The sequence below is a fragment of the Balaenoptera borealis genome (genome assembly GCF_965194805.1).
Source record: "Balaenoptera borealis genome assembly, chromosome: 6".
NCBI lineage: Eukaryota > Metazoa > Chordata > Mammalia > Artiodactyla > Balaenopteridae > Balaenoptera > Balaenoptera borealis.
Window position 1 is genome coordinate 122,960,019 of NC_138863.1, and position 16,338 is coordinate 122,976,356.

General features: G+C 39.8%; 1 protein-coding gene across 1 annotated transcript in view; it reads left to right on the plus strand.

Moving 5' to 3' along the window:
* Positions 1-16,338, plus strand: part of CNTNAP5 (contactin associated protein family member 5) — an 862,652-nt gene that overhangs the window by 705,150 nt on the left and 141,164 nt on the right. The gene's annotated exons all lie outside the window — the stretch shown is intronic.

The following is a 16,338-nucleotide window of genomic DNA, read 5'->3' on the forward strand; positions in this document are numbered from 1 at the left end:
GCATGGATGAGAGATTCAGTATGAACTAGGGCTCCTGAATAACGGTGATTGCTTTAACTTTGGGAATTTCTAGTCCTCGTACTTTCAGGGCTATTGCTGAAGTTTGTAACGTAAAGCGTGTTGCCACACCATCACCTCTTTATATTCTGAACATTCCATTTTCAACAGGAGAATGAAATGTAATATTTAGCTTTGCGATTTAGTCAGCATGTCTGTAATGTGTAGAATATAGGCTTTGGGAGAAGGTGTGGGAGGTAGGGATGTGTAATTATACAGACTGTTTCTTTCTTCTCCCATTGTCCCACTGATGATCCTGTCACTGGCCTGCCCTATTACTGCCACTAAAACTAGAGAAAAGAAAATTTATATTTATTAAACACCTATTTAGTCCTCATAACAAGCTATTAATTCTTTTTTGTATTTTTTTGTATTTTTTATTGAAGCATAGTTGATTTACAATATGTTAGTTTCAGGTGTACAGCACAGTGATATATATATGTGTGTGTGTGTGTGTGTGTGTGTGTGTATGTGTGTGTATATATATATATATATATATATATAATTTTTTCAGTTTCTTTTCCCTTATAGATTATTACAAGATATTAAGCATATATCTTGTAATAATCTATAAGCATATATCTTGTAATGATCATATATTCCCTGTGTTATACAGTAGGTCCTTTTTTATGATTTTTTTTAAAAATTTTGTATTGGAGTATACTTGTTTACAATGTTGTGTTACTTTCAGGTGTACAGCAAAGTGATGCAGTTATACATATACATATATCTATTGTTTTTCAGGTTCTTTTCCCATTTAGGTTATTATAGAATATTGAGTAGAGTTCCCTGTGCTATACAATAGGTCCTAGTTGATTGTCTATTTTATATATAGTAGTGTGCATATGTTAATCCCAACCTCCTAATTTATCCCTCCCCTCCCCTTTCTCCTTTGGTAAACATAAATTTGACAGAGAAAACAAACCTATTAATCTTTCATAGTTTTCTCACTTTTGCATCTTAAGGTAGATGAATGTAGATTACAGAGAGGTTAAATACTTTTCTCAAGATCATACAGGTCTATTAAGAGGCAGATCCAGAATTTGAATTCAGGTATAGCTGAGGCCAGACTCTCTCTTCCTCCCCCACAGCAAGTTACTTTTGTAGATAAAGTTTAGTTTTAGTTCTCATGGCCATCATATGTAGTTTTCCTTTGCCCTCCAGGTCAACTGCTTTTTTTTTTTTTTTTACTGTATTGATTATGAAAATATGCATAGAACATTTCCAAACCCACTTTGGTTTTGACTGAATTTAAGACATTCTTTGGTTTTGGCTTTGTAATTGTACTTGCTTCATCAAATGCTGCTCAAGTATAGTTAAGAGTTCCTCTGTCAACCTGCTGTCAACCTAGTGGAAATAGCTTTTAAGTACTTTCCCTTCACTGTTTAAATTGATAACAGCAGGAATGTTTCAAATAAAATTTTAGGTCCACTTGAAACCTCAGTTCAGTGAGGAAAGGACCAAGAACATGAATCCATCAGGTTACATTAGATGGACCACAGCTTCAGAATGTTGTAGGGCTGCTTGGGCCCCAAGTCATGTGACCTGAGTCTGATCTCAGAGAGACAGCAGTGAGCAGTCTTGAAGCAGGATCTTAGTTCCCTGCCTAGGAATTGAACCTGAGTAGCCTGGATGAAAGCTAGGAATCCTAGCCACCAGTCCAGCAGGGGCTAGAGACTAGGAGCAACATTGGCCTGACTCTTGCCCTCGTTGGAAAGCAAGACTGTTTCAAGGAGGCAAAAACTGCAGAAACAGGTACAAAATTTATTCTTAGAAACACAGCCCAACATGTGGGAGAGCACACAGGGAAGCAGTTTATTTAGACAGAAGCAAAACAGGAATACACACCCAGGGAGAAAGAGTGTGGGCCTTCTCCCTAATGAGGAGGACCACAGTAACAACGTGATTAAGTCATTTATGTAGAGGCAGTTCTTCCGGGTCTTTGTTCTCCTCTGGCCAATTATTTTGCTTCTTTTCCCACATCCGACCTGTCTTAGGGCCCTTCCCAATATGCGTGCACATCTTTTTGCCAAGATGGATTCCAGCGTGGAGGCCTTTGGGAGCTTTGACAACACTTACTATGGGATGGCGCCCCCTCCCTTGTTGACCCCAGAGGAGCCTTCCTGCACATATGCTGTCGGGGAGGTCTCCTTGACCTCAGGAGTGATAGATGTGGTCCTCCTATCTCTTTACTCCAGGAGAGCTCAGCTCCTGCCGTCAACTTTGTCCTTGGAGTGTTAGGGAAAACAGAGCTCCAATTTACTCTGTTTGACAAGCTCCCCAGCTGCTCAGCCCAGGGGCCCAGCTATCTTCTACCTCAGGTCCTTTCTCCTAACATCACGATCTTCACAGGGGTCAAATCAGATGCAGTTGACTGGACTTCTCCATTCTGTGGGCTCCCACTCTACCCTGCAGAGCCCTCTATCACATCTTGGAGGCCTACAAACCAAAAATAACTCTTGTTCTGTTTGGAGACTGTGTCTTTTTTAACATTATATCCCTGAAGACCTACTCTTTGTAGAGTAGAAGATGATGGTAGTTAGCTGAATAGATGAATGTAGAAGACCTTTGAGGAGGAGGAAGGATCCCAAAATGGCATTTACAAGCTTGAGAGGTGTGTGGAAAGGCTAAATGGTTGTGTGGCCAGGAAAACATAGTCAAAATCCTCTGCAACCAGCAGCTTAGATTTGCTCAGTTTATTTTGATTTTTTAATTTCCCTTCACTATACTGACATTAGAAATGTATAGATTTATAGACTTACATGGAAACATGTTCATTTTATTCTGTATAATCAGAGAAGTTGGTAAGGGGGGTCGAATATAAGGAGTTATTGAGGAGGGGAAGTGTTTCTCCTTAAGTGCCTTCAATTCTCACTCGCTTTTTGGCTGAATTCTTGATCTTTGCTCACTGTTTCCTTTCCTTTGATGAAACTCTTTCCATACCGAATGCTGCCTCAGTGCCTTCCCTTCCTAGAGTACAAATGACCATGCCTGGGCTTAATTTAAGGAACACTGAGGAGCGGTGCTGGAGAATCACATCACATCACTTAAAAGTGGAAAATTAGACCATCATATTGAAATGCTGCTACTCTCTCTTCTCCAAGACTTCCCACTGATCATCTCTTCTACTCTGATTCCAGCCTCTCCCCCCTTTGACCTTCTTACTCATTCAATAACCTTTGAACCCCTCCTATTGACTTCATCATCGAGGTTGTGCTCAGAGAAACTTTTCCTCAACTCTGGTGCCGTCATACCTCTTCCAACATGGGTTATTGTATATTTCATAAGCCTTTCCTCTTCCTTTAGAGCCAGGGGAAAAGCCTCATCATGTGCCACTTTCTGTGGCCAGCAACCTTGATTAGGACATCGACATTTTAATTTTAGATGTAGGTTTTGTTCAACAATCAACCTACGAAGGATCAAGAGAAATGATCTGAACTTCCCTTTGTAAAGGTGCCCACTTTACCCATGGCTGTCCTAGAGTTATGTTGAATATCTCATATATATATATATATATATTATACAGGGTAGAGTATATAAAATACTAAGAACAGTTCAGTATATGATTGTTAAGTGACAATGTTTCCTAGGAGTTGCAATATAGTAAACTGCTATCTACTAAATACTATACAAGCCTGAAATCAGTTTTCTGATTCACTTTACCAATCCAGGTGAGATCAGGAATTTCCTTCTATCATTCTCATGAGGGAGCAGATTCTGATTTAACTCTTCTAGATTTCACTGTCTTAGGACAAGTCATAACCTGTCATAAACGATTCTGGAAAATAATTTATTATAGAGGCAACTGTACATATTATTCCAGCTGACATTTACTCATATATCACATGTCTAATGAGTGCCTACTCTGTGCCGTCAGGCAGTCTGCTGTGCAGAGAAAGTCAAGGGCATTACAATCCCTGCCCTTGAGGAACTTGCAGGACAGTGGAAAAGAAAAGGCTAGTTATTTAGCAGTAAATGTAACAGCGTGATGACTTCGGTTATAGACAGAAGCACACATGTGTCAACCTGGGGTGCCCATGGGCTGGGATAGTTCGATTTGAAGGAAAAGTGTAGTTAAGTTCTGAAGGATCAGAAGAAGTGAGCTAAAGTTAGTGTAGTACAGGTAGGTGCTGCCATGTATTCAGACACGGAAATGTGAAATAATATAAAAATCACTACTTCCCCAAAATATAAGTATCTTGGTGTAGTTTTTGCACAGTTTTCATGTGGGGAACTTACAGGAGATGTAGGCAGGGGAGAAGGTCAAATCCAGATCACGAAGCTTCTTGTATGTGAAATAACAATGAGAGAGCTTTGCTTTGTCTGTAACAGGGGTTATGGACATAGAACATACATTCAGAGTGAAACACAGCAGAACCTTGTGGAAATGCATTCATTATGTAAATATTCAATTCTATTATTTACTACAGAAAGGTAAAGCACAAAAGCTGGCACTACTATGAAATGGTCATATTCTTTAACATTCTTCCAACCTGATTCTTAGATAACATGTGGTCCAGCTGGCTTTCCATACATTTCAAACTTTTGTTTCCGACAAGCATGCCCCTTTTGGTGTCCAGGTGCTTCTAAGAAAGCTCAAACATATTTACCTTATAAACTTCCCTTAAGTTTCTGCTCTTGGTAAAGTTAGTCAGAATACTGATGTGGGCTGGTATAGCATTTAGTAGATAGCAGTTTGATATATGACGACTCCTAGATAATATTGTCTCTTAAAAATGTTAAGTATCAGAGAAAGACAAATATCATATGATGTCGCTTATATGTGGCATCTAAAAAAGTGATACAAATGAACTTATTTATAAAGCAGAAACAGATTCACAGACATAAAAAACAAACTCATGGTTACCAAAGGGGAAAGGTGGTGGGGAGGGATAAATTGGGAGTCTGGGATTAACATATACACACTACTATACATAAAATAGATAATCAACAAGGACTTACTGTATAGTACAGGGAACTCTACTCAATACTCTGTAATAACCTATAACGGAAAAGAATCTAAAGAAGAATATATATATACTCATATATATATCTGAATCACTTTGCTTTACAACTAAAACTAACACAACATTGTAAATCAACTATACTCCAATACATTTTTCAAGTTAAATATCATGAAAAAAAGTAAAATTAAATTACAAAATGAAAAAAATGGGAAAAAAAAGTTAAGTACCGAATGCTGAAGTGTTCTTAGTATTGTATATACTATATCTCATATCATTATCCCAACAACCCCTGAGGTTGGTTTTATTAACTCCTTTCCCCAGAAAAGGAACCTGAGGCTCTGAGATGCTAAGTGGCTTGGATAAGGTCACATGACTAAGGGGGTAGAGTTGGAATTCCAGCTGAATCCAAGGATTCCCTGCTGACTACATCCAACGAGCTGCTAAGTTGGCATTTTGGGTTACGGCAGCTGGTGAGGATGCCAAAGAGACCCCTCCCAGGGCATCTCAGATCACATCACTGCACTGTGCATGTTGCTTTCTGCTAAGTCAGGTTGCTCTGAGGGCTATCTTCCAAGACGCTGATAATTGGTAATATTTTATTCTGTTTTAATTAACCTCTGTAACTGAATCACCTGCTGTCATATATTTCAGTGAAGCCCAAGTAAATGGGGAAAATGAGTATGTTGTGGGTAATGGGTGAAAGTAAGGCAGCTCAGAAGTGGAGGTGAGTGGAAGAAGGAAAAAAGAAGTAATTCAAGGAACACCCAAGGCACAATTCCTTCTTAGAATACTAAAGGGAAGCCTCAGGGAGATGTGGATCAGGTGTACTATGGAGCTGACTTCTCCTGGGGTTTCCATCCCAGCTAAAGAACTAAACAGGAAGAAGAAAAAAAAAAGAAATGAGAAAACTTGTCATGAATAACAATCATCTCACAGTGAATGATTGTTTGCAAAGGAACTTCTCTTCAACATAATGATTCAGCCTATAGATATCCCCCCAGTCAAGTGTTCTCTGATTTAACCACGTCAGATGGATGGGCAGCTGAGAGCAAGAAAGAAAACCGGTGGCAGCTCCAAGCCTGGGGATCGCACAGGAGAGGGTTGGGCTGTGTGAGGGGTGGAAACAGTCATCTGGGTAGAGGGGTACAAAATGGGACACAAAGGATGGTTGTAGAGGGATAAAAAGGATGGTTGGGTGGTGAGAAGGAGAAGGCAGAGAGATGATCCAAAGTGTGCCTCTTCGTGATGGCCCATGGCTCGGATGAAAAGTTTTCTCATCCAGACAACCACGTAGAGCTAAGGTGAAGCTCTCTTTTCTAACAGCAGGACATTCTTTTATTTATTCGTAAGCAAGTACAGACATTTTTATGTGAGTTTTAGTAACTCTGTTCTTTGCCTCTTGCCCTTACTTCACCCTTGTATAAAACGACATGGCACAGAACAGAAGGAGAAAATGGTATAAAGTTTAAATTCTGGTTATCTGATCATCCAAAAAAGGAAACTTATTGTTCTTTTTCTTTTTTTTTTAAGCAGGATATTTAAGGGATTTTTTTTTTTCTCAGCATGTGGAATCTTGGAGCTTCAAACAACTCTTTAGACCTAGAATCTACTCCTCTGCCACAGAGAAATTGTTTAATAAATGGTTCTAAGCCATGAGTGAAAGATGGGTGAATGACTCCTGTTAAATACATTTTTACCTCTCTGTCTTTTGGTACATTGGGCCATGGTGATTCTAGAATTAACTGATATTTGCTGCATTGTTGGCTGTTACCCACTTTTTATTATCTCACCAGAAATATTTACTCAAAATTTAACCTCAACTTTTTGCTGCAGGTTGATTTTCTCCCAGCTATCAAAGAGTAGTTAGAAGTGATCACGCTGCTCCCAAAGTTATCTTTTTTTTTTTTTTAATTTTATTTATTTTATTATTTATTTTATTTTTGTCTGCGTTGGGTCTTTGTTGCTGTGCGCAGGCTTTTCTCTAGTTGCGGAGAGCAGGGGCTACTCTCCATTGCAGCGCGCAGGCTTCTCATTGCGGCGGCTTCTCTCGTTGCTGAGCATGGGCTCTAGAGTGCAGGCTCAGTAGTTGTGGTGCTGGGCTTAGTTGCTCTGCGGCATGTGGGGTCTTCCCGGACCAGGGCTCAAACCCATGTCCCCTGCATTGGCAGGCGGATTCTTAAACACTGCGCCACCAGGGAAGCCCCAAAGTTATCTTTTTAAACATTTGTCTTGAGCTGTTCTGTTTGTAAAGATGTGTCTAATCCAGCCCCAGGACCTTGACCTTCACAAGGGACCTTCACTCCTTTCCCTGGAGACTTAATGAGACAATTGCCTTTAGGAAGAAGATGCTGGTTACATCCAAGAGTTTAGAGTTTTGCTGTTTCCTCACGTAGGATATTCTTTGCTCTCTCAGGCCTCCTTTGATTTCCCCAAAATCTCCACCTCTGGGATCTCCACACTCAGTGCAGTGAGGATGCTTCAGACTCAGTAGTGTCCTAAATGGGGCAGGAATTCTGAATCCTGAAAGAAAAGAAAGGCTCTATCTCTTATTTAAAAAGATAATACTGTACAATCTCAACTGTTGGCAATTTTTATTCATGAATGTATTTATGAGCTATTCCATGTAGAGATTAGGAAGGGTTTATCTGGGTTTTTACTCACTCAGTCCCTGAATTCCACATGCATCTAGCAATGTAGTCAGAGCCAGAGCCTTGGGTTGGAAAGAGTATGCTTGGCAATAGTAGGTTCTTCATACATTAACTTCTAAGTCAATGAATGAATGACTTTTTTTCCTTTCTCCCCGTACTCTCTTCCTAGAAAAATATGCCCTCCCCTTGCTAGGTATGTTCTGCTGTTTTATTCCTTAAATTGTCACTTAAAGCATATATCCTGGGACAACTTGATACTGATTTGTTTACATTAACAATCCCATGACTGCGTTTCGGATTGTTTTTATTTTATTTTTTTAAATTTTTAAATTTATTTGTTTGTTTATTTATTTAGTTATTTTGGCTGTGTTGGGTCTTTGTTGCTGCGCGCAGGGTTTCTCTAGTTGCGGCGATTGGGGGCTACTCTTCATTGCCATGCACGGGCTTCTCATTGTGGTGGCTTCTCTTGTTGCAGAGCATGGGGTCTAGGTGTGTGGGCTTCAGTAGTTGCAGCATGTGGGCTCAGTAGTTGTGGCTCCCAGGCTCTAGAGCGCAGGCTCAGTAGTTGTAGCTTGTGGGCTCTAGAGCGCAGGCTCAATAGTTGTGGTGCACGGGCTTCATTGCTCCGCGGCATGTGGGATCTTCCCGGAGCAGGGCTCGAACTCGTGTCCCCTGCGTTGGCAGGCAGGTTCTTAACCATTGCACCCCCAGATTGTTGCCTCTCAGATTGTTTTTAGATAGAGTTTTTTGTGGTACATCTGATAGGACATGATAGAAGGCATCACACACTCAAGGAAAAAAAAAAAAGGAACAAAACAAAAATGGGAAAGCACAACTTCTAACCAGGGGTTGATCATTTAAAACTAACATATCACATCATTATCTTACAGAATTCTAGATGGAGTAAAATAGTTTATACTTCACCAAGGATAGCATTAAGTACTGTTTTTGTGCTTTTTGTTCAATGATGCCACCATCCTATCATCTATTTGGAAAATTTCTAATAAGCAATTTAAGACCTGTTGGTTCCAGAAGACAAAACATAGCTATGAAATACTCTTTTCTTATGATTATAGGAAACACAAATATAGACTGAGGCTTCAGTTGCCTCAGTTACCTGTCAAGCTGTACAACTTTATTATCTCTAAGTTGTCTGTAAAGTCACATTACACATTTTGGGTAATTGCAAAATTGTGAGTATCAGAAATAGATAGAACTCAAAGTCAATATCAAGATTAAAAGTTTGCATTTCTTTAGTATATTTTATACAACATTTTGATTTGGGCAATTATTGTATACCAAAATATTATCATTTGACTTAAGAATGCAGTGAGACTTTGGCTTCTTTTTTAATGTGCCTACTTGCCACTAAGTAGCATTACTCACCTAATAGTAGTTCTTACTCAGGACCAAATTAGAGGAGCTGCTTACCTTTTTGTCTGCTCTTTAAGTTCGCTTACAGCTCTCAGTTCTGATTCATCCAACTGAGGTTTCTATATTTAACAATACACAGGGAGAATAACTTCTCCTGATTTTTAAAATTTAGGAGTTTTTTATTACAAAATAAACATGTCCTATTATTATTGTAAAAAATTCAAATATTGCAGAAATATTAAATAAAAAGGAAGCTCCTTCCTCACTATTACTTCGGATCCTCTTACTTCCACCCAACATGTAAAATTTTATACCTAGAGATAATAGTGGGGCATGTAGGGCACATCTCCATATAAATATCTTCCTATGCACATACCATATTTATTAATATGCAAGTTCATTCAGTTTTTATGAAATGTGAGATTATATTAAATGTGTTATCTACAGCTTGTTTTTCTACATGAACTATGTCTTGAAGAGCTTTGACTTGGCATCGTTAAATAAGCATAAACATGAATGCCTCCTGTCCATTTTAATGGCTGCAAAGTGTAGCTGTATCATAACTTAGAGTTTATCATAAAATAATAAACATTTTATTTGTAAATGATGTTTTACTATTAGAAAATATATTGCAATGAACATTTTTGAGTCTTGACATACTTTATTTTCATTTTTTAAGTTATTATTGCTATCGCATAGATTTCTGGCTTAGAATTGTTAAATCGTCCACTTTTCTATTTTGATGAATGTGGCCAAATTGTTGAAGGGACTTAGGACTTTATACAGACCACAAGGGAGTCAGTTCAGAACTGGCCTCCCTGAGTCTGGGGTGAAATGATAGTCTCTTTGACCAAGTGGCTTCACCACAGAACTCACTGGGGGTCAAAACAGAGCCACACAGGGAGACGTTAGTTACAACCTCCTTTGGCTCAGAACTTGCTGGAACCCTTCAGCAGGTGTGGTCAACTCTGACATGACCCTGGTGATGTTGTATTCCCCTTCCATTCTTTCTCTCAGTGTTTGTCATTTCTATCACGCCTGGTCCTGCTCTGAGATCCATGGCAACACTTTCAGCTACTTACAAATAAATAAATTCTCTGCATTATTTTCAAAAAGTAGAGTCTTCATCATTAAGAAGAAGAAGGAGGAGAAGGAGGAGGAAAAGGAGGAGAAACAGTTTTATCTCCTTTGCAAATCTGCCTTCTAGATTTTTAGTGAAAGTATCATGAAGTAACACATGTAATACACTCAGAACACACACAATTGTGGCTACTTATGCTGGCAGCACCCTCGTTTTCGGGATGTAAAATATAATTGACCTCTATGTAATATCATATTATGTACTGGGATGATCAAATCCTGTATTTGTCACTTAGTGACTATCATTTAGCCTCTCTGAGCTTCAGGCTCTTGTTTGATTTAAGAAAAGAAAAAGAAAACCAAAAAGAAAAAAGACTGCCTATCTCTGGGGAGTGCTGGCTAAGTTGGCATTAATTTGCTCGTCTAACAGATATGCCAGGTATTTAGTTCTCAAACATGTGTTCGTCGTCATTTTTATTATTATTTTCTTTATTTTTACAGTATCTTAAATAAACTATGAGGCAATATTGACTTATAGAAGTTAAACTAATTTCTACAAAAGCTATACATACATATATGCAATAAATCCTTCAGCCATCCCACTCTAGGTGAGATAAAGAAAGAGCACTGAAGACCCTTCTCCCCAAAATGGGGCTGCCCTCTGAAAATTCACTGGTAAAACTCACCATGTCATGGTTGGGGTGGTCCTGCCTCCATGGAAATCAACCAGGAGACTGCTTGTTAAATGTGCCACCGAAGAGTTTGTGGACTCCCAGAATTCCTGTCAAGGTGACCTATGTGTAATCTCAGAGAATGCAGGGCTGGAAAATCATTGCAAATTAGTCAACTGAAACCTAATCAAAGTGTATCTCGTGTGGAGAAAGCCTGTGTGAATGGAATGGGGAGAGTCAGCCCGAAACCCACAAGGACAACTCAAGAACTCAGGGCCAGGTTATTCCAGCCCTGCCTGGAGAAGATGTAGACGAATGTGGGAAACACAGCTTCCACTCACGAGAGAGCCGCTCTCTGCAGGAGCCAGATGAGGCCTGGGGAACAGGAGAGCACACTGGTTATGGCAAAAGTTTTGGTTCCAACTCTAGCCTCTCCACTTGCCAACAGTGCCCCCTGAGAAGTTGTATCTCCTCTCTCAACCCCTGTTGCCTCTGCTGTACAAGGCAGGTGATGTTATAACGCCATCATAGGGCTGTTCTGAGGGTGAAACAAGATCAGGTGTAAAACTCTATTCGTGTGCTCACCTGGCCAGGGAAAGGCAAGAGGTGGCTCCCATCCTCAGGTCCTGAGATGTGAGATGCCCAGCTGAACCCCAGAACCATCAGTAGGTTTAAGAATAGCAGCCCCACACCCAAGCAGGGCATCTAACGTATGGATCTTTTTCTTTAGGAAGAACTCCTCCAGTAAAAGGCAAGGGTGGCTTTAAATTGCATTCTATTTTCTACTCTAATATGTTAAATATTTTGGAATTGGGACCCTACCTGTAAGAGATAGAGACTTCTTTACAAGGTTTGAAGCAATAAAATACATCTTGTGGTACACATGTGTGAGTATGTTTCTGGAGGTGTGGACACAAGTGAGAGGGAGGGAGGGGGCAGAGCGAGGAAAAGTAGGGGGCAGGTCAGGTAACTGTCTCCCAGGCCCAGGCTGATTCTGGGCCTCAGAGTAAAACTGAGGCCAGGAGGATGAGGATAGGGCAGCTGAACAGAGACCTAAAGATGGGGAGTTTGGTGGAAGTTGTTGGTCAAGAATGAAGGAGGAAGTGGGGAAAAGAGGAGAAATGAAGGTCCTCAGGTGTACGGCCTCAGCAGCTGAGAGCCTGGGACCAAGGCATTGACAGAACTGAGTAACAAGTAGGGTGGCCGATCCCTGGGGAAGTGACCAGTGGAGGGGGCTGGGGCATATTAGTTAAGAGATGACGATTGACATCCAAAGGAGATCTTTCACAGGCAGTTGAATGAATACGTATTCCTCGGAAAATGCATGTGAGTGTGTGTGTGTGTGTGTGAGTGTGTGTGTAACAGGAAAGAAAGCAGCACTGTAAAATGCTGCAGCAACGTGGAGTAAGTTAGGGACTGGCATTTCCATTCTGTGGAAATGAGCGATTCTCTGAAGTTTCAGGGGACTGAAAGGAGAAGAGGTCAATTTTGGTAGGTCTGCGAGGAGGGTGAGAGAGAAGAAAGAATGCAGACTTCCTGTGAAGAGCTTTTATGGCACTACTGAATCTTTCTTTCTTTCCTATCCAGAACAGGTTAATCCAATGATGCCTACAAAAAACCTTCAGCCTTGCTAGTAGTTTTTAAAATCAGTTTTATACTCATAAAATCCAGAGAGCCATTTACATTTCGTAACAGTAAAGTAGCATTGGGTAAACTTTGGCTGTATTCGTATACCAAGACCAGATTTTGTTTTCTCACATCTACTTGAGAAGAGCCCTATGGCTTCAGGTTTCTTAAAGTATTTACAGAAGAAATGTAGTTTCTGAAAATGTTAAATATGTGCCAACATCGTCTTGTTTTGCCCCTCATTTTTCTTATACTAGGGACTGAAATCAAGACTCTGGGTATGACATGGTCAGTGTGGGGCACAGCTAAAGGGATATTATCCTCTGGTGTGGACTTGTCTATGTGACCACAGTCAATGTTTGCACTTGCTGTTTTGTCAGCCAAGTGACCCTTGAGCTCGTTGTGAGCTTCTTGTCATCTAATCCCTTAGGTTCTTTTTTTTTTAAGTCTCAATAAGGAAGACAAAAGGGAAATAATGCCTTAACCAAAGTTAAGATAGAATTACTGTCAAGCATCGATATGGCATTTAGACTTGTAGAGCTGTTTATGGGCCTCATCCTGGCTATTCCTCTTTTGCAGCCACAGCAAATGGAGGGCTTCATGTCTCCCACTCAACAGAAAGGTATGCAGAGTTTCCTGAGAATAATTCAGAGTCACACAAGGGCTTCCAAGGGACCTGAGGTCTTGAGTTCTTTGCATAATTTTCTAGGTTTATCTACCTTATGAATAATGTGTTATTTGTTAATTTTGGGTGACTGAAAGAGAGAAGAATATAAAAAGGAAAAAAATCTCTCTTAATCAGCTCAGTCACCCAAATGATGCTATAAAAAGTATTGCAACAGTTAACCAAAAACTTGCTGACAGGAAAAAAAAAAATGGCAGTATGTGAGTTTTCACTGCACTTTAATGATACACTAAAGAAATCAATAGCCCCTGTTCTGCTCTGCAAACCTGATTTTGGTAAAGTCCCTAGATTCAGATAGAGGAACTAAGAGGAGACCACATTGGCTAATTCTGTGCCGTACTTTTGCTCTTGAGAATATTTGAGTCTTTTCCCTAATATGCATGTTTTATCATTAGGTCACATGTGTTTCTTGAGGACCATGTGTCTGTTATCTATTCTTTGTGCCCTTCAAGCTTCCATAAGCTGGGATCTTTGGCTGGCCAACAGTGGGGCTCTTTTTCCTTATTTTCCTTTTAAAAGTTCTTTGTATTTTACATTTTTTTTTTCACACTTGACTGGGAATTTCAATAGCTATTTATTGAATCCTTACTATGTGATAGTCAACATGTTAACTTTTATATACATTATCTACTTTGATTTATACAACAACATCGAATTAGTATTATTATCCCCATTTAAGAGATTAGGAAACTGAGTCCCAGGCTGACCTCATGACATCATACAACCTGTGTGTTGAGGCACATGTTTTAAGCTAGGTCCATCCGGCCTAATGACAATGCATTCCCACTACAACACAATCGTTTTTGTACTTATAAAGTACATAAGCACCCTGTGCTTTTAGGAAGAGTCTTGTATATTGTTCCAAAGGAAGACAAAGTTTGTAAAGTGCCCTTGAGAAGACGAGTTCATACAAAAGCCAAAGGAAAACAACTTCGTGTGTAGAACATCAACTCTACAGCTGCAGTTTGTATCACTTTTTATGCCACCCCCCAAATATTCTACCCATTAATACTTTGAAATGTTTGAATCAGCCTTGTTGCTCACACATTGAATTAAATCCAAACACTATTCTCACTGTGATGCTAGAGCATGAATGAACTTGCAAAGTCCCTCGATGCCCAGGTGGCCTGTAGGCTGAACACAGCCCTCACCTGTGTTTTATTGGTCAGTTTTATTGCAGTGTTGAGTCCCACCATACTTTTTTTTTTTTTTTTAAGAATTTTAAATCCATTTCTAAGATTTGAAAAATTGAGAAGTTTTACGTTGATATTCCAGTCTGGCCCACTGGTCCTACATTCATGAATAGCATAATTACCTGTTAGGAATGACTATCACCGTCTCCTGTAGACAGAATACTACTTCCTCCCAGTCTTCCTCTTGTTCTTTCTCTCTCTCTCTTTCCCCCTGACACTGAAGCTGTGTGTCATGTCCCATTTATCACCTAACACAAAGCTGGCTTCGTTCATTTTTATTACTTTTCTGGCCCCTGTAGGCATTTGAGTTTGTGTCTACCACATTAAACAACTCTGGAGAGATTTTTAGATTTTATATAAAAAGTATTTTTGGTAATATGCTCTGCATCATCAAACTAAATATGAAGTTCTTTTTCTCTGTTATTTGGAAGAGATTTTTTTTCTTGGAGTGATTTTGTATATTCCAACACCTTGGCGCCAGGACATCAAATTGATACAGACAAGATGCCATAGTGTATGAGGGAGACAGTGGTCGGCACTGATGGACAGACTTCAGAATCTACCATTTTCACCTTGAAAATGAAAGAAAAATTGGGGAGAAATAAAATCCTATAGTAGTGTAGAGTTTCTACAGGAGTTTGGTCTTTATTCCACTTTGGTTACTTGAAACTTGCTTTGCCATGTCTGCTTGAAAAAATATTAGAACATGAAGATTCTACTTTTATTCTGTGTATATGTGACATTCATAGGTGTGCTTTCAAATAGACACAAGAATCTTATTCCAGATCCTTTGATTGGCCTCTAAATACAGGTACTCAAATTATAGACAATGCATAGTGCATTTCTTTACATTTTGGGTGAATAGACCTGTCAGGGTATATGTACAGGTGAATATTTGATTTGTTTATAACCAAGATGAATTAGTGCATTTTTCTACAGATCTCAGGAGTTGTATGTCTAATCTTAACATTTAGTTTTCCACAATGTTCTGTGTAGTGTGGAGGCCTCCAAGACAGAATCATAGCTGGATGTATGAAAAGATAAATTGACTTGCCTGAGGCTGCAGTGATTCAGGGGCAAAAATGAGAGCTCAAATGAGTGTTAACACTACTATTTTTGAGCATTTACCATAGATCAGGCACCGTGACTATATTATATCATTTAATTCTCTCTATAACTCTGTGATATAGACATTACCTCCATTTTTCAACTGAGGATACTGTGGAATCTCAGAAATAAAATAATTTGCCCAAGCTAATGCAGGTGGAAACTGGAGATCCGGGATTTCAGAACAAATCTGTGTGCTTCTAAATCTGTGTCCTTAAAGCACTTCATCACACTACTTGGACCTTGCCATGCATCCTTAATTCATAATTTGACACATTATTTTCTTTGTCTCTAAACTCAGAGCTGTAAATAATATGCAAAGGATGATGAAATATAACGTTGATTTTGAGTGGTTTTTTTTTAAAATTTTTATTTATTTATTTATTTATTTTTGGCTGTGTTGGGTCTTCGTTTCTGTGCGAGGGCTTTCTCCAGTTGCGGCAAGTGGGGGCCGCTCTTCATCGTGGTGCGCGGGCCCCTCACCATCGTGGCCTCCCTCGTTGCGGAGCACCGGCTCCAGACGCGCAGGCTCAGTAGTTGTGGCCCACGGGCCCAGTCGCTCCGCGGCATGTGGGATCCTCCCAGACCAGGGCTCGAACCCGCATCCCCTGCACCGGCAGGTGGACTCTCAACCACTGCACCACCAGGGAAGCCCGTTGAGTGTTTTTTGAGTGTTGTGTTGATGTCTTTGTGTCTACAGAGAAAACCAATATGAATTTGCTCCTCTGTGTTCTCATAAACAAATTGCTGCATCATATACTTTGCCTTGATTGTTGTGGCTTGGTGCCGTGTCTCCCAATTCCCAGGAGCAGACAAGATAATCCATCCTGTGCTTATCTGAGGCTGTGTGGCTGGGCAGTCCAACCCACCCATGTGCAATTATCAGACTGCCTTATATAATTCAGTTCAGCTCAGATTAACATATATTTA